The 23,441-nt window shown below is 37.5% G+C and overlaps 1 pseudogene; it reads right to left on the minus strand.

Moving 5' to 3' along the window:
- Positions 1 to 22,174: 22,174 nt before the first annotated feature.
- LOC102769931 lies at positions 22,175 to 22,707 on the minus strand (annotated as a pseudogene).
- Positions 22,708 to 23,441: the final 734 nt, after the last annotated feature.

Here is a 23,441-nt window from a genome sequence, read left to right on the forward strand (position 1 = left end):
CTTTGCAGATTAGCAATATTTAAAAACCCTTTCCAAGAATACAATGAATTCCTCCGAACTCCCGTGGAATTCTTCCTAATGCCATCTGAAAGTTCACTGGGTTTGAGAAACTATCTGGAGATGCCATGTTTGATACAAAAGCCTGGCGCAAAATTTTCTGGGCTGGGTTTACTTTTGACCCACCTAAGGTTTATTTTTATCTCTATCCTTCCCTTTTCTCTCTTGTTTTTCTTCTTCCTGGCACTGTCCCTGAAAACTCCCTGAGCAAAAATCAAGTTTTTCAATTTACTACTATGTGCCCTCCTACAACAGGTTTAGTAAGAACTGAAGGGGTGAGGCATAAATGGAGGAGAGAACATAACCTAGACACGCTCCCACTTCCCAGTCCCAAAGAGCAACCTTCAGTAACCTCTGTCGTGACCCTGCTTTCCTTTCTGGTTCAGTTTGTTCATCTATTCAGGGCAAGGGTGAAAGGTCACTGGGCAAAGCCACACTAATTGCACTAGGAAATCTCCCAGTAATGCAAGGACAACGGGGAAAACCGAGAAAGAAAAAATAGAATCACGAAGGAGAAACTGCTGCCAAAAATTACTATTGAATCCCTTTGGATTTATGTAGAGCATATTGCTCTGCATATAAATACAAAACCAAATAAATTTCTAAACCAGCCTGTTTAGACCAAATTGACATTTCACTGGAAACTAAATCTGTGCCTCTGTGAGGCCAAAATATCTGGATGAAAAGTGAAAAACTGTGTCAATAAACAAGTATCTGTTAAGCCAATTAGCCAAGTCCAGCCCGGTGCTCAGGCACTGCTGAGAAGACAAGAGAAGTAAAACAACAGGATCTTCTCTTCAAGGAGCTTGCAATACAGTAGCACACATGGCTAAGAGCAAGAGAGCATTCCAGATATGGACAGCATGACCTAAGATGCCAGGGCTGGGACAGCAGAGCACAAAAGTGGGGGAAATATTACCACTCTGTCTCAAAGAATGAGTAGGACACCTATGACTGGCTGCTAGATTGAGATAGATAAAATATTAAAATTAGTATATTTACTTAATTCACAGATGTTAAGAGCATCCAAACATGGTGTCCAACTATTTGTCTTATCTTTGTAGGAGCTTGCAACCAAGGGTCTTCATTCCAGGAAGGAATTCTCATTGTTTATCAGGATAATTGAAACTCAAACTTTAGGGAGTTCAAAAGAAGAGCAGCTACTGTTGATGCCTAGTCTGTCCTCCCATGATTTCCCGTTTGCTCTCAGATCTCTTTTGTTCACTTATAGCCACTTGCAATGGTACTCATTATACACTCCTTCCCCTCTTTTCACTGAAACCAGCATAAGGTTTGTTTGTACGTGACAACATGGCTGGACCTTGAGAACATTATTGCCAAGTAAAATAAGTTGGCTATGGAAGGACAATTTATGGCATGATTCCACTTTAACTGGTATCTAAAATAGACTGACTCATAAAATCAGAGACCAGAATGGTGGCTGCCAGAGGCTGGGGGGTGGGGGGGGGGGGGGAATGGTGAGTTTCTAAGCAATAAGCCATCAAGTCTCAATGATGCAAGATGAATACGTTTTAGAGATTTGTTGTACAACACTAACCTCATAATTAACAATATTTTATTGTACACTTAAAATTGTTACAAAGGTAAGTCTCATGGTAAATGTTCTTACCACAATAAAATAACATGGAAAAATAAAAATAATTAAATACACAAACCCTGAAGCTTGTTCAACTAGCCACACGGTACCACACATATATGGGCCACATACTCATTCTTTAGTTATGATCTGAGATCCTAGGAACAGGTCTTTGCACAGCAGAAGCTATATGAGAGAGTTAATTCTGAAGATAACTGACCATTGCTGAAGAAACCCATGAGTTTATTAGAGTCCAAATTAGAATCCAAGAATCATAGTCATTTCTTATTTAGGCAAGATACCTCAAAAATAAAATAGTCATATTATCTCCACCTTTAAACATGTTGGCTGTTATTAGATCTATGTGTGTAATGTGTCCAGCTATGTGCGGCCATGACTATAACAGGAAGTAAGGTCCAGGTTTAGTTTGAGCTATGTTAAAAATACACAATAGCAATGGATGATATGGGTAATAGTGGACTGTTGATAGAAATAAAGAAGTTCAGTTAATCCTGACCTTAGACCATTTAAGCATATTATAGAACACATCTTCCCAGCTATCTTGCAACTTAGTTTGGTATTAATTCTTCTGTTGAGGTAGTCATTGATATATAAATAAATGTTTGTTTGGCAATATAAATGTCATACTGGTAAAAATATGTTTGCATTCTCAGCCTTTCATTTCTCTTTTACAAGCTTCTCTTTTTTTATACTGTCTCTTAATTCAAGTTCTTTTTTGTCTTGAATTCCTCTGTGTTCTTGGTGGCTCTAAGTCAGTGATGGTGAACCTATGACACGTGTGCCAGAGGTGACACGCGAACTCATTTTTTTGGTTGATTTTTCTTTGTTAAATGGCATTTAAATATATAAAATAAATATCAAAAATATAAGTCTTTGTTTTACTATGGTTGCAAATATCAAAAAATTTCTGTATGTGATACGGCACCAGAGTTAAGTTAGGGTTTTTCAAAATGCTGACACGCTGAGCTCAAAAGGTTTGCCATCACTGCTCTAGGTCATTTGACCTACAGACAATTTGCCAATGTGCAATTAGCCAAAAGGTAATTTCCTAAATGACTAATTCACTGAAAGCAACTCCCTAGAAGGAATGGCTTTTTGCAAATTGCTTTTTGGTAAAATGGTCCATGTTCCTCCTTAGATAAGTGGCATTATCTACTCACAGGGACTGAGCTATATACTTCTGTCTCCCACATCTATATCACTTAAAAATTCAATTTGGATGTTCCCTTAACCTGTTAAAATTTGTATCTCAAAAGTCCCCCTCTCAGTTCTCTTAGTACCAAATTGTTCCTTCCGTGTTTCAGATCTCAACGCAAAGCACCAGGAACCTGAGTCATTATGGATGGATTCATTCATCCTCTCCTCTTTCCATATGCTATCAATTGTCTACTCCTGCTGATTTTAACCTCCTTATTAAATAGAAGAATGAAATGATCAGATCTGTGTTTCCCATAAATTCCTAAGTGCTTCTCGATCTCACTTCCTCTTCATCAGCGTTGTCTACTGATGAAGGTCAGGTGTATCCATCTCCCTCTAAGCCATGCCAGGCCTATTAAAATGAATCATAATTAATCTGCCTCCATCTAGTTTTTGTACTTTCACATTCCTCCTCTAGTTTGCTACTAGAATAAACTACACTCCCGTATTTAAAATTATTTACAAACTCCCCGTTGTCTATAGCAGCGGTTCCCACCAGTGTGTTCTATGAAACACAAATCTTGCAAGATGATCTGTGTTCAAATGCATTTAGAAAATGCTGCAAATCCTGGAAGATGAAACACAAATACAAGATGATTTGTTTTTAAATAAGTATAGAAAATATTGCCTACTGTACCTTCCTCTTGCAAAATCACAAAAGCCATTAACATACTAAGGACCCTGGGAAAACTTGAAGAAATACATAACATTGTCTAACCTAGCATTTCCCACATGCATTTGACTCATAATCTCTTCTTTTCCACTAACAGCCATTAATGAGCAGTGGAACACACTGAAAATGCTAGCATATTGTTATTTGATTGTGCTAAGGAAGTGAAGTAAATGGTCTGACTAGTCTGACCCAGTCCACTGCCCGTCTTAATTCTTTCCCTCTCCACCTCACAATTAACATTTTGAGAACCCTGTAGGACTTGCAGTTCTTCACAAGCAGCATGTTCTTTCCCATGTGTCACTTCCTTTACCTAAAATGCCCTATTCTAAACCCACCGCCCTCTCTCACCTTCTGATGAACTCCTTTTCATCTTTCAAAACACTTCACAAGTTTCATCTCCTCTAGAAACCTTTACTGACCTTTCTGACCTACCTTTGGTTTCTCTCATATCTTTCTCTCATCAGAGCACTTAACATGTTTTAATTAAAACTAGGTTTATTTCCCCCAATTTGTGCTCTCTCCTCAGTGACAGAGTTATTAGCACACCACAGTCGGACATCCTTAGCGCTGCTGTGGAGGCAGGAGAGGCTCCTGCCACCTCCCCTGCCCTGGCCAGCCTTCAGCCCTGCTTGTGACTGAGCAATGCTCCCCCTGTGGGAGCACACTGACCATCAGGGGGCAGAGCTTCTGCATTGAGTGTTTGCTCCCTGATGGTCAGTGCACGTCATAGTGACTGGTTGTTCCACCATTCGGTCAATTCGCATATTACCCTTTATTATATAGGATAGTAAGTGCTGAAGAAATAGCTGTGAAATTGAAATAGACCAGCCTACGATAAAGATAATAGATGATAATATAGTAAAGTTTTAAAGAATGTATAAAATACCATGATCCCTCAATATTTCAAAGATATATTTTAAAAACTTTTCTTTTTAGCAAAGCAGTTTATAGCAGGCATCTTATTTCTTTAATTAATTTAATTTGTTTATTAATGTTGTTAGCGACTTATAATGAAATTTCCCTTCTTCCTGGCATCTGCATGTTTTAATCACTTTATATCAGATATTCAAATGTTTTTGCCTTTACCAAGAATGAGGAAGAAAAAGAAACTGCTGAAAATATTCACGACACAACTTTCTACTGTAGAAATTGGCAACACCACTTGGATCTTGAAATATAAACACTACCTAAAATCAATGTAAGGGCACTGAATCCATGTCTTTCCTCAACTCTATTTAAACAACAGCTGTTCTTTATTTTATTTGCCTCAAACCAACCAAACCTGTTTGGGCCATGAAGCAGGTCTGAGCCAAGCCTCCTATGTTTAGCGTAGATAAAAGATGACACTCTTCTTCTGGGTAAAATTACCTCATGCCACATTTCCCCCTAACCTTCAACTCCCTTGTATTCCACATCTAGGTTTTCAAAGAATGAGCAGATCTCATTAACCAAGTTTAACATAGTTATCAACTTATTTATGAACACAGGATGGGCCCATAGGTGTGACATATAATAAATGTTTAAACTGAATATTCATTGACCCTAACTGACCTACCTCATAGTAAAGAAGATATCCCCTTCCATTTATTCATTCATTCATTCATTCATTCAAGTAAGAGCCTATTGAGTACCATACTGTCACAAAAGCCATAGTGGGATAATAATAATGTTATGAATAAAAGCTGTATGTATCGAGTACATACAATGTAAAGTGCCATGCTAGGTCATATATTGTCTCATTTGATCTTTCTAACAAGCTTGTGAGGTCGGTGCATTGCTATCCCTTTGGCTATATTAGGACACTGAGACTTAGAGTCCTTGGTTGGCACCTGAGATCACAGAGCTAGCAAACAGCAGAGCCACATTTGCATCCAGACAGCCTGTCTCCTGAGAAGCCCCTGTGCTTAGTTACCAGGCAAAACAGCCCATCAGTGGTCACACAATACCACTCCACCATCAAACTTTCCACAGACCCGTTCCTTGCCCGACCACTGTCACATTGTATCTTAAAAAGCATTGAGCAGAAACCACTTCAGGGGATCTTAAAGTGACAAAGGCTTAGGGAAGCAAATTAAAATGTTCATTTTTTAATCTAACAACATTGGAACATATGGTGTTGGCAAGTGTTCGATGAATATTAACTGATTATAGTTAATGTTAAACTGTGGTTAATGTGGTTATACTGCATGACCTTTGAGGTACCTTTCAAGCAGGAGATTCTGTGATTAAAGTGGTGGCTCAATCTAGTTGTTTCTAGATTCCATCTCCAGACTGTCTGTTGAAAAATCACATTTAATCCAGAGTACTTTCAAAGGAATGGCCTGGACTAAGCAAGACACTTACTCATATTTATATCAAATTAAAGGGGTTACCTGCAGAGGAGTGGCGAGTTGGACACCTATTTTGTCTCAACTATATCCTGTGAGAGAAAGAAACTGAAAACACAAAATACAAATAAGGTGCTATATGGCATCATGGAAGAAAGAAACACTAATTCATCCAAATGTGTAACAAATGACCTTCCAGGTAACTAAGCTATTCTAAAATAGTGGTAAATGCCTTCTCTAGATCCAATATACCAGAAGTTTGGTTTACAGGAATGTGATCAGTGCAATAAATTATGGTGGATCCTGAATGTACAAAAAATGAAATTCCCCAATATTCATCATATAAATTCCTGCCTTACCCCACCCCCAGCTCATTTAGCCTATAGTCTCCCCATAGGCCAAAAAACAAGATTGCTTGAAAAGTGTGTTTCCTGACTAATTTATTAAAATGATTTCTTGAGTTATCCAATATTCCCAACCCAAAGGCCTCTCACTAGCAAGAGAAAATAATCCCTTTTTTAATTAACAAGGAAAAAAATATCAGACTGAGTTTCAAGCTATTTGACCAGTTTGACCTGGTCTTAGGCCTTACTCGCATTTCCATGATCTCAGAGGTGAACTTCAAATCCCACTTTGGGTTTAAGTTTTGTTTAAAGTACTTTTCAATGAAAAAAAAAGTCCCATTTCTAGCTGTCCTGGAATTTGAATGTCAGTAAGGTGATGGTGCCAAGGTGAAGGGCTCCTATAACATGATGTTACAAAGTCCATTTATGCACAGAGCTCTGGGCTTCCTGGCAAAAACTGAAATGTTGCGCCGAAGCCGGTGTGGCTCAGTGGATAGAGCGTCGGCCTGCAGACTGAAAGGTCCCAGGTTCGATTCCGTCAAGGGCATGTACCTTGGTTGTGGGCACATTCCCAGTGGGAGATGTGCAGGAGACAGCTGGTCGATGTTTCTCGTCAATGTTTCTAACTCTCTATCTCTTTTCCTTCCTCTCTGTAAAAAATCAATAAGATATATTAAACAAAAAAACAAAAAAAACTGAAACGTTGCACACCGATTCCTATGTCCTAAAAGTAGCTTTTCCTCATGAGAAGCAACATTTTCACAGGAATTTTGGAGCTGGGTCAACCAGTGACATGAAATTACATTTAAGTCCAGGATTCTTAAGGAGGCATTTATAGTAAACCAAATAAAAAACCTTACATAAGCCAGTAAAACTTGTAGCAACAATATGAGCATGCTATAATCATTGCCATTTAAAAAAACAAAGTTGTGTGAATAGAACAAGAGACTATACCAACAATTTAGCTCTTGATGGAAACACTCCAACTTTAATCTGCTTTAAGGCAGCATATTCTAGTGATTAAAAGCACCATCCCTGAGAAACACAGATCTCGTTTCAAATCCTGCCTCCCTCACTCACTGCGTGACCTTGGGTATATAACAGAAGTCTCAGTTTCTATAACTGCACCTCACAGAATCATTCTTTTGTTTAACTGTGATAAGGGAGTTAGAAGTTCTTATTATACTGTTTGACCCAGAGAAAGCACTCAGTAAACATTGGCTTCTACCATTCAACCAACAATATGAAACAAGCTATGGGAAACAGAGAAGAACTAAAAGCAGGATGAAAACAAGGTTTAAAAAGTGTCTTTAAGCCAAAACCAGTTTGGCTCAGTGGATAGAGCATTGGCTTGCGGACTGAAAGGTCCCAGGTTCGATTCCGGTCAAGGGCATGTACCTGGGTTGTGGGCACATCCCCAGTGGGAGATGTGCAGGAGGCAGCTGATCGATGTTTCTCTCTCATCGATGTTTCTAACTATCTCTCTCCCTTCCTCTCTGTAAAAAATCAATAAAATATATTTTTTAAAAAAAACAAAAAACAAAACAAAACAAAAAAAAAGTGTCTTTAAGTTTTTGTGTGTGTGTTTTTAAATTTTTGTGTTCCTGTTGTATTTTTCCATTGGTCATGTTTTTTCCAATGGTTTGTAAGCTCCTGCAAAACTGCATGTCATATCTGCAGTTTCTTTTGAATGGCTTCTAGTATACAATGGTTACTTTGTGGTTGGCTAATTTTTCTCTGCCACAGGCTAATTCTGAAAGTTTATGAGGTATAGACTCAAGCAATAGTTAAGGCTCAGCCACATTTTCTTACATGAGTCCTAGCACTGCTGAGATCCTATCATGGACATCTGAAGAGATTGAGAAGATTAGAGAAACTTCATGAAAGTAGAACCTATAAAAACGAACCTGTCTTCCCACTGAAATGCCTTCACTCCAACAGAGACTTGACTTTGTCAGAACCACTCAAGAGATCAGAGGTCAGTATCTCATCAGGATTTAGCCACTGAGCCTTGTCCTCACTAACTTTACCACTGTGATTCTAAGTACCTGGCAAAAGTATCATGAATTACTTTAAAACTGTGCGTGCATGCGTGTATTTGTTTGGATATGTACCTGCAGAAACAGTCCATCTGCAAATGACAGAAGCCACACAAAAATCATATTTCAGCCCTTGCTGGTTTGGCTCCATGGATAGAGCATCAGCCTGCGGATTGAAGAGTCCCGGGTTCAATTCCGGTCAAGGGCACATTCCCCAGGTTTTGGGCTTGATCTCCAGTAGGGGGCATGCAGGAGACAGCTAATAATGATTGTCTCTCACCATGTTTCTATCCCTCTCTCCTCCCTTCCTCTCTGAAATCAATCAAAATGTATTTTTTAATAGTTGTATTTAGAAAATCACTGAACTACTTGAACTGTACGATACACATATATAGGTAAAATCAATGGTTTAGTATAGAAAACCAGTGACATTCACACTGTCTTTTGAATTTGATATTTTAATACTCATTATATGGTTCAATTTGCTTTTACCCAAAAGAAATCCCGAAACTTCTATTGTTTTTGGCTCATGAGTTTGATCTCAAAATAATTTTGAAACAAATTTTATTAAATTTTGAGTTATAAATCAATTTTATTTTTTAACTTTGGATAAAACTTACCTTCATTTTAATGTCATGCATGCAATTCAGTATTAATCTTACGAAAATGACTTTAACTTGATAAACTCAACATAAGGTTATAACCCAGGTTACGACTTGAGAATTAAATTGTTTCTAATACAATTCATCTTAACTTCTTTTTGAAACAGGATGGGGAAATGCTGCTTTCTTGGGTTAGTTTTGTGCTGTCACTGACTAATATTAGAAAACAGACCATGTCATGATTTCTCTGGGTCTCAGTTTTCTCATTAATAAGAGAGTCAGATTAAATGAGAACTAAGACCCATTCCAGTTTTTATTCTCTATGATTCTTCATTTTAATTAATGTTTAGATTTTCTGAAAAATAGAAAATAATCTTACTTAAAATTTAATATATGCATATATGCATGTCAAGAAACTTAACTGTCAGTGAATACAGTGGGGCCTTGACTTACGAGTGTCCCGACTAACAAGTTTTTCGAGATACGAGCCGTCTCTCGGCTCATTTTTTGCTTTGAGTTGCGAGCTAAAATTCGGGTTACGAGCCATCTTCAGATACCCCACCGCTAGTTGGCACAGCGAAAGTCACAGTGAACCACACAACATCAGCCCAGCATCACGTGTCTCACTCGTTCACTTTTTGATTTGTCATACGAGTAATGTGAGTTACGAGCTCCGTCACAGAACGAATTAAACTCGTAAGTCAAGGCCCCACTGTATTTGAACTGAGGGTTAGAAAGATTTCTTAAAAAAACACTGTGAGCAAATGCAAATGACAACCGGAGACACTTTTATTTCCGAGGACCTGCTTGGAAGAAATAATTGTGTAATCAGAGGCAGGATGACAATGAAGATTTTGAAACCATAATATATAGGTTCAAATCCTAGATTCAACACCCAGATTCTCTCTGTGTTTTCTGGGAGCATGACAGGCCCTGGAATTCCACAGCTTCCTAGGGAAGGCATGTCATTTTCAAAGACATCTTTCTTGACATAAAAAAAATGTTCTGTAAACCATCTGTGTTTCATGGTATTATCTTGGGTAAGCTATACAATCTCCTGTGCCTCAATTTCTCCATCTGTGATGCAGGAATAATACGTACCTTCTAAGACTGATGTAAAGATTAAACAAGACATTCAAGGCACCTAGCATGGTTACTAGTTCATGGTAAAAACTCAATTTTTATTCACTTTTTTTCCCTTTCTAGAAGTCTTTGCACTAAAGGTTGGAAATTCTTGTTTATAGAAGCAAGAGTGAAATCAACAGACTGTGACTCTCTTGAGTCTAAGAAGGAAGTATTTCATAGTGGTTACCAGTGTGTACCTTAGGATCTTAAAGACTTGCATTCAAAACCAAGCTCTGTCACTTATTACCTTTCGAATTATAGACAATTTATCTAAATCCTCTGAGACTCAGTTTTTCATCTGTAAATTGAGTTATTATTAAGATTTAGAAGAGATAATGTAGCACAGTATCTATATCACATCCCAAGAACTAAATAAATGGTAGCTATTTTTATATTGCTTATGTTCTCCAAACTTGAAATGGCGATAATAATCAATGAATATTTCTGAAGGCATGATTAAATAAATGATTGTTACTCGGTTGATAAACAACACCCAGAATCTCTGTGTGTCTTCTGGGAGTAAAGGCAGTCCCTGGAATCCCACAGCTTCTAGGGAAGGCTTGTCATTTTCAAAGACGTCTTTCTTGACATGAAAAGAATGTTCTGTAAACACTTGTGTTCTTTTTATGAAACCAGCTAGGGATTCCTCATGTTCTTTGTCCTCAGTTAAAAAACTGTTTCATGACATTTTTTTCATGGGTGTGACCTGGTTGTCTGTAGCCAAACAAGTTCGAGGGAGTGGTATGTGAGGAAGTGAATATGGCTAAAAACTCTGGGAAATCTGAAATAAAAGTCAGATCAACCCCTTTGGGAATTCTTGAATTAGTTGCACAAATAGATCTAAAAACACTGTTTACTTACATAAATATAAGTTAAAAAATACTGGCACTTTATTAGATTTAAACATCAACAATAACCAAATGACATTAAAATATTTATACTTTTCTGGGTGGATAGCTCTAGAATCCAAAAATATCAAGAGTTCCTTTAGTAGAACATTTAAAATAAAATTATATCACCATTTTAGACTGACATTTTAAAAAACAGCAATAATGTCTGGGCTCCCTCTGCTGGATCTTCAGACTGTGAATGCCAGAAAGAGGTTTAGTACCGTACAGTTACCTAATCAACTGGATTAGTCACAGTGATAAAGTTAATGCCAAAAAAATGTCTGCTTGCAATAATCCATCTCAAAGTCCACAGTAAAATAGTTTTCCAAATAAAGAAGCTAAATTGGTTGGGAATAATTTTTTCTTTAGTGTTATAAAGCCAGGATTTTATTTTGTTTTAAGTAGAAGACAGCAAATTTTGGGGTCTGTTTTATGTTTTAAAAAGGAGGCAAAGACTTTCTCTGGAGAGGGGTCACATGTGGTCCATGTTGCCTGTTGCCAGGGTAACCATGTCCTCTGTCTATATATGTCAAGGCCAACTGCTTCATTTGGAGACAATCGGACTATCAGGTCAAAAGAAACAAAAAATGCAAATTATGATGCTCATGTTGCTTCAAAAAAACTACAAGGTGAATAATATCCTGCCAGCGAACTCAGAGAAGTTTTCACTTTAATAATGAACTTCTTTTAATATTACTAATGTTATTGTCTCCGTGAAATAATTATGTTCTGGTAAATATGTAGGCACTTAATGCCCTTACATTGAGGGCTTTTTCTGTTTATTAAACTCAAAAGTAGAAGTGGGGACAAAATGTTCTTTAATAAAATTAGAACTTTTCTCTTCCAAAATTCATAAAACATTCATTCAAAACTCTATAAAAATATTACTCCTTTAGTTTATGGAGCATTTCTGAGTAAGGTTTTCCTTTTTTATTTTTTGTGAATGCCCAATTACCCTGAATATAGATGCTATGTTTAAAAATTGTTTGCTGAAGGAAGGCTACAATTAGTATGAGGAATACTGAGTTCCACTTGGAGAATGGCAAGTTATTGGTAGTTTTGTTTGTTTATATGAAGAACAAAAATAAAACTTTCTGCACAACACTGGACATTTATCCTTCAGTCTGGTGTATATTTTTATAATAAGATGCACAAAATTTAACCTGCAAGTTAGTGCTCATGTATTCATGTAAAAGCACAATGTATTTTGTTGAGTTTCACAAACTTTGCACTCTTATTATTTTTTATCATAAAATTTCCAAATCCATAAAAAGTATTTTTAAAAACCTTACTTCATAGGAATTGATAGTGATTCCCATATGAAACATAATCACAAATTCATCAATATATCTAAAGTCACCTCTCTCATAATATCTCTGGAAAGATAATCAAAAAATTCCTTAAGTTGAAAAGTCTAATTTAGTTGCTTCAGAGATGATAGTTCTTTATTTTGCTTGAAAAGGTTAAAGCACGTATTTCCTCCAAGTTTTCACTTTTAATTTTCTCTTTTATGGTACATTATGTTACTGAAGATTTCAAAAGATCTTCATCCGAAAGGAGAACATAGCTATTACTTCCTTTTATGCGGGATTTCTTCTTGGACCCATCTCTCAAGGGAGCCGGAAAAACTAAGATAATGTATGTGGTGAAATATAATGAATATGCATGGACTACAGCTATAGTGTCTTATAGACAGAGTGACCATATGTTCTAATTTACTGGGAACAATCTTGGTTCACGCCTGTTTTCCTGGCATAATAATAAGCATTGCCATTTCATTCTCAAATATACCTTCTTGCAATGATAAAGTATATGACCTTCCTATTTACAGCCTAAGCCAAGCATGTCAAACTCAAAGCCTAACATGGACCAAATAAACAAGGTTTAAGTTTATGTGGGCCGCAAAAAAACAAAAGCTTCAATTTTCATAGAAATGTGGGTTTATTTTGATAGAGACATGCTGAATACAAAGGGCTGAAATACATGGGTCATCATTAACATAAAATAGAACATTTTGATAAAAATTAATATTTTTATTGAACATGAACGTACCAGACACTGAATAACTGCACAAATTAATAAGCGTAATGCAAATAAACCTATTTTTCTTGTTCTCTGAAAGCGAAATATTTCCTGTTGTGTACACCAAACAAGTCAGTACGAGACTAATGACGTGGCAATCGGTTGCTAAAATATTCGCTGCTAGTATTAATGGAGAGAAATGGTGCGCCTGTGTGTAAGGTACGTAAGGGAAATGAATGCAACATGATTATAGTAATCAGTGATTATCGAAAGTTGTAGTTCATTATTAATAATTATGTATAACAGGATGTTGTAAAAATTGTTACGAAATTTTTATTAAAATGTTTCTTATACATCATTATATTGGCCGGGCCACAAAAATATTCATTGTGGGCCACATGTGGCCTGTGGGCCGCGAGTCTGATATGCCTGGCCTAAGCTCTTAAGACTGCATTAGTATTTGTTTTCTAGAACATCATTTCCAAATGTGCATTTACCTGAACTCTTATCTTTGCATATATCAGGAGTTTTATGTTTAAGGTTGAGAAATGCTGCATATTAAGTGCACTGGTCTTCTTGGAGAGTCTAAGATACATTCATGTATTTAAGGCTGCTTGACTTTGCTTACCCCCAAACCTGTGGACTACCAGCCCCCGTTTTTGTGTAATACTTAATATAACATGTAGCTATAACTATTCATAGTTACATGAGTGTTCAATTCTAATTAGCACAGGATCCATACCTCATTCCTATACTGAATTTACTGCGCCTCACCTGAACAACTAAAACTGTGGGAGAAAGAGGAACCTATTAGAATGCTAGCTTCAAAAACTCTGTTAGAGAGTATCAAGGGGGCTCCAATTTAAAATGAAAAGTGTTCAAAAAGTTCTTGTCTAAATCATTTAGAGTGAAATTAGATATAATTTCTCCACACATTCCCATTGAATTCAGTTGCTCTTTATTTAGAGCTTATTATATTCAAAGTACTAGTTATGCTCTATATGAAAATGAACAAGAGAAATTATTGCATTCAGGGACTTAGAGTGGGTAATAGACTCCTCCCCACTCCTGATCTCACTTACTCTGTTCTGTTTTTCCTCACAGCACTGATAGACCTCCACCCTGTTATATAATTTTCTGATTGATTATATTTACTCTTTATTTTCTATCTTCCCAAACAAAAGGTAAATCCTCAAGTGCAAATGTTTTGCCTGTTTTATTCAGTAATTTATTTTAAGCATCTAAAAAGCAGCTAGCACAAATTCTATGCTTAATCTATTTTTCTTGAATGAACAAATAAATGAACTCCTTAAGGAAAGTTGTAGTTCGGGGTGCCTATCTCACAGTAGAATTAGTTTTTGAAGAATGAAGGTTAGACGCATGAGACTACAGTGTGTGGCTAGATGTCAAGAGTAGAACATAAGACTGGAAATGTATATTAGAATTATATCATGGAACAACATGAATGTCATGTTAATGGCCTAGTTATCATTCATTGTGCAATTATTATGGGTCATACACTGTGTGAGGAATAATAACATCTTTCTATAATAAACCCAGAAAGTAAGAATTACTACCCCCTACTTTAAATGAGAAAAATGATGTTGCTTTCTCTGGCAGAACTAAGCTTTCTGAGGCTTACCCAAGATTAGAATTTGACCAAGGAAGTGTGACTGAAGGTCAAAGGGCCTCCTCAGTTGTTTGTGAATAATAAAATTGTAGAATACAATGGCCATATTGGATAAAAAGGCCTTCCAAGCCAGTAGGGGAGATTTGGAAGATGGAATGAAGTCAGCAGCCATTTTGTAGCATACATACTTTACAGACTGACCTCATTGGTATGAAGTGGTAGCTGGATCAGGTGTGTGTGCGTTTGGCTCTGTGAGGAAGTGCCTTAGCTTCTGCAGGTCACCTGCGTCACCAAGTCAGAGGCAGCAAGAACAAACACATATTTCCATCCTCATATGGTTCCAGCTCATCTTTGTGGAGCTCCAGACTGCTGTGGAGTTCTCTTCCTGCCTGCCTGCCCTGTGCACTTCAGGCCAGCACCAGACACAGACAGGACTGTTTGTCCAGCCCCTGCACATCAATTCCCTGTAATTAATCCTTCTCTAGTCGAATCCTGACTGATACAGAGCTAAAAGCCTAGGAAAAAGATGGCAAACCCTAGTGTTCAGGAAGAATAGATTTCATTTATTTATTCATTTATCCATTTATTCTAAGTGCCAAAATCATACATCATATAAGATACAGATCTTGAGAAGTTTTAATTAAAACAAGCAAGTGAAATAAAACTGTCTGCATGAAGTAGAGAGGGGTTCAAGTCAGGGATGGTCATTCTGCCTGGTTTGGATTTCAAAGGAATGCTGAATTGAGATTGTGGTCTATTGTCTAGAAAGCACATTAGAGAACAAGAAGGAAACCAATCTCTCCTCTGGGCCCCAAGATACTGAACAAGTAAAAAGAGAGACTGGTGCTTGGAAAAGATTTTCAGGAAATGATGTAGGCTCCTGAGTTTTAAAACTGTAATTCCACTTCAAACATCACTTATTCATTATCCATCACTCTAAATCAGTTCACTCTCTCATGTTCCATGGCAGTAATTTCCCAAGCTCCTCAAATATAGTCTTTGCAATTTCCTCTGCTCTCCCCCCACCCCCCATTTCATCCAGCACCATTACCCCTCCTACCCTCTGCCATTGCCTTCCCAACTGGCCATCAAATCCTGTTATTTCTACTTCAGCACTGTCTCCTGCATGAACATCCTACTTTGCAACTCTGCCACCACTGCATAAATAAGACCATCAGTGTCTCTCACTTGGGCATTTTCACACACCTTCTCAAATGAATATTTCTGCACCCAGAGTTCCTGCCCAAAAAAATCAAATCCAATTATCTCCTGCATAAACATCACTAAATCTCTCTAGAAACATTTCAAACTCCTTATCATAATACCTTTCCAGTCAAGGCTTTGGCAACCATTTCCTCCATTTCCCATAACTTCTTATCATCTGTCTCCAATGGACTTCTTCTGGCCACTCCTAAATGACAGCTTTCAGAACTTTGTGCCATGGCATGTGCTGTTCCTGTGGTTTAGAAGCCCTCGACAGCCTTTGACTTGTGATGAATGCCTCCAAATTCTTCAAGTTCACTATCAGGCAGATCCCCTCCTTGGTACCCCACAGTACTGTATGCTAACCACTCTTTTGACACAAATTCCACATTGAATAATAATTATCAGTTTATATAGATGCTTCTCATTTTGGCACTGTCATCTCCTGAGGACTGTGACCACAACGTGCATCTCCTGGTTGGCATATGGGAAGGACTTCAGAAAATTTTATTATACAAATTAATGAGTATCACAGACAACCATGTTTCAGATGGAGGTTTACAATTATTGCTCAGGCTCCTGGATGAGACCATAGAAATCTATTTCATCTATAAGGTAGCTAGAATACAGTAGTATAAATATTTCCAAATACTGCAAAAAGGTAATATTTCAGCCATTTAATGAGTCAGACCTACATTCTGGGCTGGCACAGAAAGCCAATTAAATTTTATACTACTATTTCTATGGGAAAGTACATTCCTTAATTTACAGGGAGAAGGAAATACAACCACTTCAGAAATGCGAGTTCTCCAGCTACAACTGTGCTATCTGCTTGGTAAATCAGAAGAAAGAAATAGAAGAATGCCAGAAACTGTGTGTGTGTGTGTATGTGTGTGTGTGTGTGTGTTTTGGGGCTTGTTTGTTTTCCTCACAAGGCATGGCTTTTGGGTCCTGGCATACAAGGCAAGTCAGTGGTTTGAGGTATATGACTTCCCTTAATCATCATCCAGAACATCTTTCATCTATGTCAGAGAAGTAGAAGACATGGTACTCACAGAATGGCTCTTGCTCTGGGATATTCCTTTCTGCCCACACATTCTAATGCTCTCTGTGTTAGTTTCTTTAACTATGAATATTTGTAACCCTAGTTACTTATATTTAAGGAATGCCTCTGAATGTTAAATTAACAGTGAAATTGCCTTTTCACTTAATATAATCCTCCTGAATTATCTCAATAATAATGGCACTTTTGTCTAATCAGCCATTTGACAAACTATGGTTGAATTCCTACCATGTACTAGACAATGTCCTAAGCACATGAGATAGAGATAAGTGATTCACAATTTCAAGAATGAAATGTCAGTCAATAAAAGTTTTCTACATGTTAAGTAATATACAGAAGTGACAAAGATAAACTATTTCTGCCCTCATGGAGTTAACAAGGAAAACGTGTATAATAATATAATTGATATCCTATATAATAAAAGCCTAATATGCAAATTGTTCGACCAGGAGTTTGACCAGGAATTCCACTGCTCACTATGATGTGCACTGACCACCAGGGGGCAGCGTGGGACATGGCAGACATCGGGTTGCAGTGGAAGCACTGCCGGACTGATACTCCCCAACAAGAGCAGGACCACAGTGGGATGGTGAAGCAGGTGAGCTGGTGACACCAGGCCAAGGCAAGAGGGAGCGAGAGTCCAATTACCCCGCTGATAACCATGCAGAGGGTGACCAGCCAGCAGCAGCGGCAGGGGGCAGGTCACCGCCCAGCTCCTAGGCGCTGAGGGAGCCAGGCAGGGGGCCCAACCCCGATAAATCACCCCATAGGCGGGATGGTGGGGCAGATGAGGGGGCGGCACCTGGCTACAGCAGGGTGCCAGGCAGGACTGCAGGTGCGAGCTGGGGCCCAATCCCCGCAGGCCACCCAGAAGGACCCCACCTGTGCATGAATTCATGCACTGGGCCTCTAGTATTCAATAACTGTCAGTTAAAATTATTTTAGAAGTACAGAGAGGCAGTTTCTAATTCAGATATGAGAAAAACGCAAGTGAAAAGGGCAGGTGTGATAAACGGATTTAAAAATGACCCCTGATTATTCTTGCTTTTTGGTATTCATCATTGTATAATCCTCTCCCTTTGAGTGTGAGTGGGATCTGTGAGTTGCTTCTCAGTAATAAAATATGGAAAATTAATGGGACATCACTTTTGTGATTGTATTACACAAGATTATGGCTTCTACCTTTCTAGTAGGCTCTCTCTATTCATTCTTGGCTTGTACACTCAGACATAGTAGGAAGCCATGTTAGAGAGACCCATATATCAAGGAACTGAGGGCTGCCTCTTCCCAACAGCAATCTAGAAACTAAAGGTGGCCTCCAGTCAACAACTGAAAAACAAATGGGCCCACTCTCTCACAGGCCTCAGGGGACTGAATCGTCCCAACACCATGTAAGTTTGGAAGTGGATACTTCCCAAGGCAGGTTTTAAGATGGGATCGCAGCCCTGGTTGATGCCTTGGTTGAAGCCTCTGAAACACTGAAGCAGAATTTAGCTTTGTAATACCTGGATTCTTGACCCTCAGAAACCATAAGTAATAATAATGATAATAATAAAAATAACAATAATAAAAATATAAATGCAAGGTTTGAAGCCATTAAGTTTGTGGTGATATTGTTTCATAGCAATAGATAATAGATACAGCAAGTAAGATATCTGGATTAGGTATTAAAGATAAGACGAGTGGCAGAAGGTAGTGAAAGGCATTCTAGGCAAGTGGAATAGGAAAAGTGGAAGTACACAGTCAGGAAGCATGTTTGATTACTGCACTACAAGCATATCTATGTTACTGAGACAAGTGAAGAGTAATGAATGGTGAGAGATAAGAAAGTAAAGGTATTTGAACAGGGGCTGCACTATGAAGGATCATTTAGGTTTGTATGTCATCTTAATAATTTGGATTTTATCCTATAGGCCAGTGATGGCGAACCTTTTGAGCTTGGCGTGTCAGCATTTTGAAAAACCCTAACTTAACTCTGGTGCCGTGGCACATATAGAAATTTTTTGATATTTGCAACCTTAGTAAAACAAAGACATATTTTTGATATTTATTTTATATATTTAGATGCCATTTAACAAAGAAAAATCAACCAAAAAAATGAGTTCGCATGTCACCTCTGACACACGTGTCATAGGTTCGCCATCACTGCTATAGACAGTGGGATACGAATGAACCATTTAAGAAGGGCAGGGAAAATGAAGCATTTTATGGTTTAGACAGACTACTCTGGAAACTATATGGGTAGATAATTTAGGATAAGAAGGACAAAGTTGCCATCCAGTTGACAAATTGTTCCCAAGGGTAAGTCAAGGTAATATAGGATAAGGACTAGAACCATGTAAGGGATGGAAAGATGGTGGTTGATTTGAGAAAAAAATTAGCAAGTAAAAATCAGCAGCACCTTGGAACTGGTTGAGAGTCAGGCATGACAGGAAGGAAGAAGTCAAAGACAACTCCTTGATTTCCAATTTGGATAATCATTAGTGATGGTTCCATAAATGGGGACCAAGAATGCAGGAGAAGCAAGAGGGGTTCATCTCCCTTTTCTTCTCCATCTACCTATCATATCTCTCCCTTAACTAAATTGTTCCTTATACTTTCCCGATTAAAATGGCACCAACTACCAACAGAGGGCACTGGACCTGAGGTTAATTCTGGAAGAGATTTTAATACATTGGAATATGTCCTGGAAATAATTTGCCATCAAGGAAATTGCTTTGGCTGTTAGAAATTGTAGAAGGCCTAAGGACAGAGGACTACTGAGATATCTTTTTCAGAAAGAAGTTCAAAGTTATATTTTTGGGTAGCATTTATTTATAGAGAAACAGATTAGAACACTGTTCTAATAGAACACTGAGGTGAAAGTTAGAATTCTTTCTTGTTAGGGTTACAAAAATATTAAAGGTCTAAGACTGGGGATGCGGTATTAGGGATAGAAAAGAAACACACTTTGTATGAGAACATGGGAGAATTTTGTAACACCCTTTGCTGGGGTGGGGGGTTTAGGAGGAGATAAAAGAGAGATACTTGAATATTTCAGAATCTGTGCATTGTGATAATACTGATGTGATTACTGAGTGGGGACAAGGCAGCAAGAAACAAAGCCAGTTTCCTAAAAATTTACAAGATAGTTTTATAGATGGTTTGTTTGAGCTAATTGTGAGGTCTATAATAGAAATGTATTATGTATATTAGAGATAATGGGCAAGCTATGAGATGAGAGAGTGGAATAAGTGATAGACATCTGTGGGAAACACATTAAGAGTTAGAAAAGCAGAGACCATTTTGGAAGCCAGAAGGGGGAAATGAAAGAAAGAGAAAAGCAGGCTTGTAGAGGTAGAAGGAAACTGGGATTATATGGTTGGATAAAGAGGTTTGTTCATCCTTTTGTGCCCCTTTATCTGGTTTCTGACAAAGAGACATGATTTAGAGTAGATGTCTCATTGCTCACTTCACACAGAATACTGTAGCTATTTCAGTTCACCAGAGGACACAGAACACAAATATAACACCAATAAGAGAAGTGGTGATAGATTTGAACATGAATTCCCACATGTTACAAGTAAATATCCTTCTGAGTCCAAATCATGGTGTCTGGTTACAGGAGAAGATTTACTGGCAGCTATGTAAACTCCTGGAAGGTTACTGTCTTACTCAGCTATTAGCAATAAACACATGGACTGTATTCTTAGTTAGACATGCTGGATTTTATAACTACAAAAACTAATCCCCCAAGTTCCTCAAACTAAGCAAGACAAGAAATTTATTGTTACTGTTATGAAAGAGAGTACCACTCAAGTCATTTGATTTGTAAAGTTAGCTCTCAATTTTAATGAAGTAATTTTTATTGGGAAGTGACTTTTTTTAAATTACACTATAACTCTATCAGAAAAATATATAAATGTATACATGTTTTGATTTGACATTTTTCAAAAAATTTAACTACCAATTGGTATCACCTGTTTGTATCAGTGAACCAAATTTAGATTCCAGGGTTCCAATAGTCTCTAAACCTTTAAAACATTCACAGTTTCTAAGTTCCTATACTCTGATGGACTAAGGGCCAGTGGTTCTCAACCTTCTGGCCCTTTAAATACAGTTCCTCATGTTGTGACCCCAACCATAAAATTATTTTCGTTGCTACTTCATAACTATAATTTTGCTACTGTTATGAATCATAATGTGAATATCTGATATGCAGGATGGTCTTAGGCGACCCCTGTGAAAGGGTCATTCGACCTCCAAAGGCGTTGCGACCCACAGGTTGAGAACGCTGGTAAGCTATCTTGACAAAATACTTCTACTCAATAAAATGTGCCAGTTAACCACAATGGTTTCTATAGCTAATGAACAAAAATTCCCTGATCTTTTTTCTAATACTCATCACAAAAGTACCATGCCTTAAAAAAAATTACTTGTAATTCAGCTAAAGAGATCAATATAAGGCATACTATTTTCTCCTAAAACTAATATTTAGATGGAGTTAGGAAATTATTCTAGTCCAAACATAATTTTGTTGAGTTAAAATATAGGTTCCTCAATCACTGCGACAGATAATATACTGGACTCAGGATAACAATTAAATAGTTAGAATTCCAAAAATCCCTACAAGACTATGATTAATCTAATGGTTATAATGTTAACATTTGGGTAAATGTGGCCTTTACAAGTAACATTTACAAACTATCAATTAGGCAGTCATATAAAAATGAAACCCTCTACCGGTCCTTTTAGTACACCGTGAGATTCCGTGACTCTTGGTAAATACGAACACTGGCAAGGGCTTCAATTCAATCTTCCTTTCTTAAATCTGTGCATTACTGGAGTTTTAATGCCTCCATAATGCTTGAGATGTTTCCTTGCACACTGTAGTAAATATTCATAAAATGTGTTGAAATTATCAATTAATTAGTGAATTTATATTCACTTAGCTGTGTCTTGGATGCCGCATGCTGTTACTCTGCATCTTAGGTACTTAGTAAATACTGCAGATTGGATTTTGAATAAATAGGCATTGATACTGTTGATTCAAGGAACATAAACTGTATAATTCAAGCTTAGTCTTAAGCATGACTACGTTATTTGTAATATGAGAGCTTTGGGATTTTTTTCTCTGCTGTTCCCCTTAACACTTTATTATTAGGTATGCTATCAATACAATACACATAGGAGCCAGTGATTCTAGTTCTGCCAGAATTAAATATAATTTTCTACAACTTTAAACATTTCAAAAGGAAAATACATCTTCATGAAAGCAAAATTTAAATGTGTCAAAACAAATGATTTTGAAAAGCTGCTTGCTCTTCATTAGGAAAAACATCATAGTCATACAAGTGACGTCTTTTAAAACTCTGATTATGTATTTTTATTTTTAATTTTTTTTGTGTAGGTAAAGAAACCTTTAATGAGAATTTGAGGTGCGAGGGGAAGACGTTGTGGAGGGCCAGTGCTTGGCCACAGCTGCCTCATGTGGACATGGCTCCCTGCAGGTTCTCTAGTCGGTGCTCCTCCCGGTGCTTGCGAGCCTTATGCCCTTTGTGCTCTTCATAAGCATCACCATCAGCAGGCAGTTCATGGCGGCAGAGGGGGCAGGAATTTGTCTTGCTTAGCCAGGGCAGAATGCAGTTGGAATGGAAGAAGTGATGGCAATGCATCTCAATGGCAGTCTCCTCTTCCTCGAGGTACACGGGGCACTTGAGCTCAGACCGAGAGCCCCTGATGACTGTCCTGGGGAGGCTCTTAAGCATAGTCTTGGCAGCAGGTGGAGGCAGGTGATGATCCCAATCTACTACCAACCCCAAGTCTTCAAAGTCCACACTGATGAAAGTGACCTCGCGATCTGCAGCAGGATGTTGGTTCAGGCTTCCCGCTCGGGGTCCAATGGCTCGCAGTCGTGTTCATCGAAATAGGACGCCATCTCTTGATTATGTATCTTTAAATAGATTATACTTAGTTCTAGTTAACCATTTACAGTCACCCTTCACAACTCTCTTTAAAGGCATCTGAATTTTTCCAAGGAAAATGTAGGGCAAACTCACAGTGCAATTCCATTAGGACAATGTCTGTGCCTGTATGTGTTTAGTTTCTGATTTATAAATAATTAGGGAATCACTGAATTGCACCAAAAATCAACTGAATTGTTTTAATTTTTTTCAGTCTTTACGCAGTCCTGAATTTTCCTTTTCAAAGGAGTTATTAATAGGTAAGAAAAAAAGGAAGACATTATGCTTTTACAAAGATATTTTAATTGTACTTGCCCATATACCAAAAATATCATTTATAACTTAATTCATATAATCTTATTTCACAGTAAAGATCTAATTCAATTCGATGAGCTATGATAAAGAATGAGTTACATTTCTCAAGTCTTTATAATAGGCTTATAATGCCAGTTATAATATTATAGTGGAACACATAAAAACTATGTTTAAATTACATTAAATTTCAAATGGCAAGTCTGTATTTAGACAATTTAAATAGTATGTGTGTTTAAGGAATAAAAATTCGACCTGACTAATAAAAGAACAGAATAGATTTTCCAGTCTAACTTCTCAAATATAAAATGTTGCAAGAAAGTTGAGAGAGATGTACAATCCAAAGGGTAGCAAAAAAATGATGTTCCATCTTTAAGTATTATAATTAAGTAGATTA

This window comes from Myotis davidii, unplaced genomic scaffold, assembly GCF_000327345.1.
Source record: "Myotis davidii unplaced genomic scaffold, ASM32734v1 scaffold1012, whole genome shotgun sequence".
NCBI lineage: Eukaryota > Metazoa > Chordata > Mammalia > Chiroptera > Vespertilionidae > Myotis > Myotis davidii.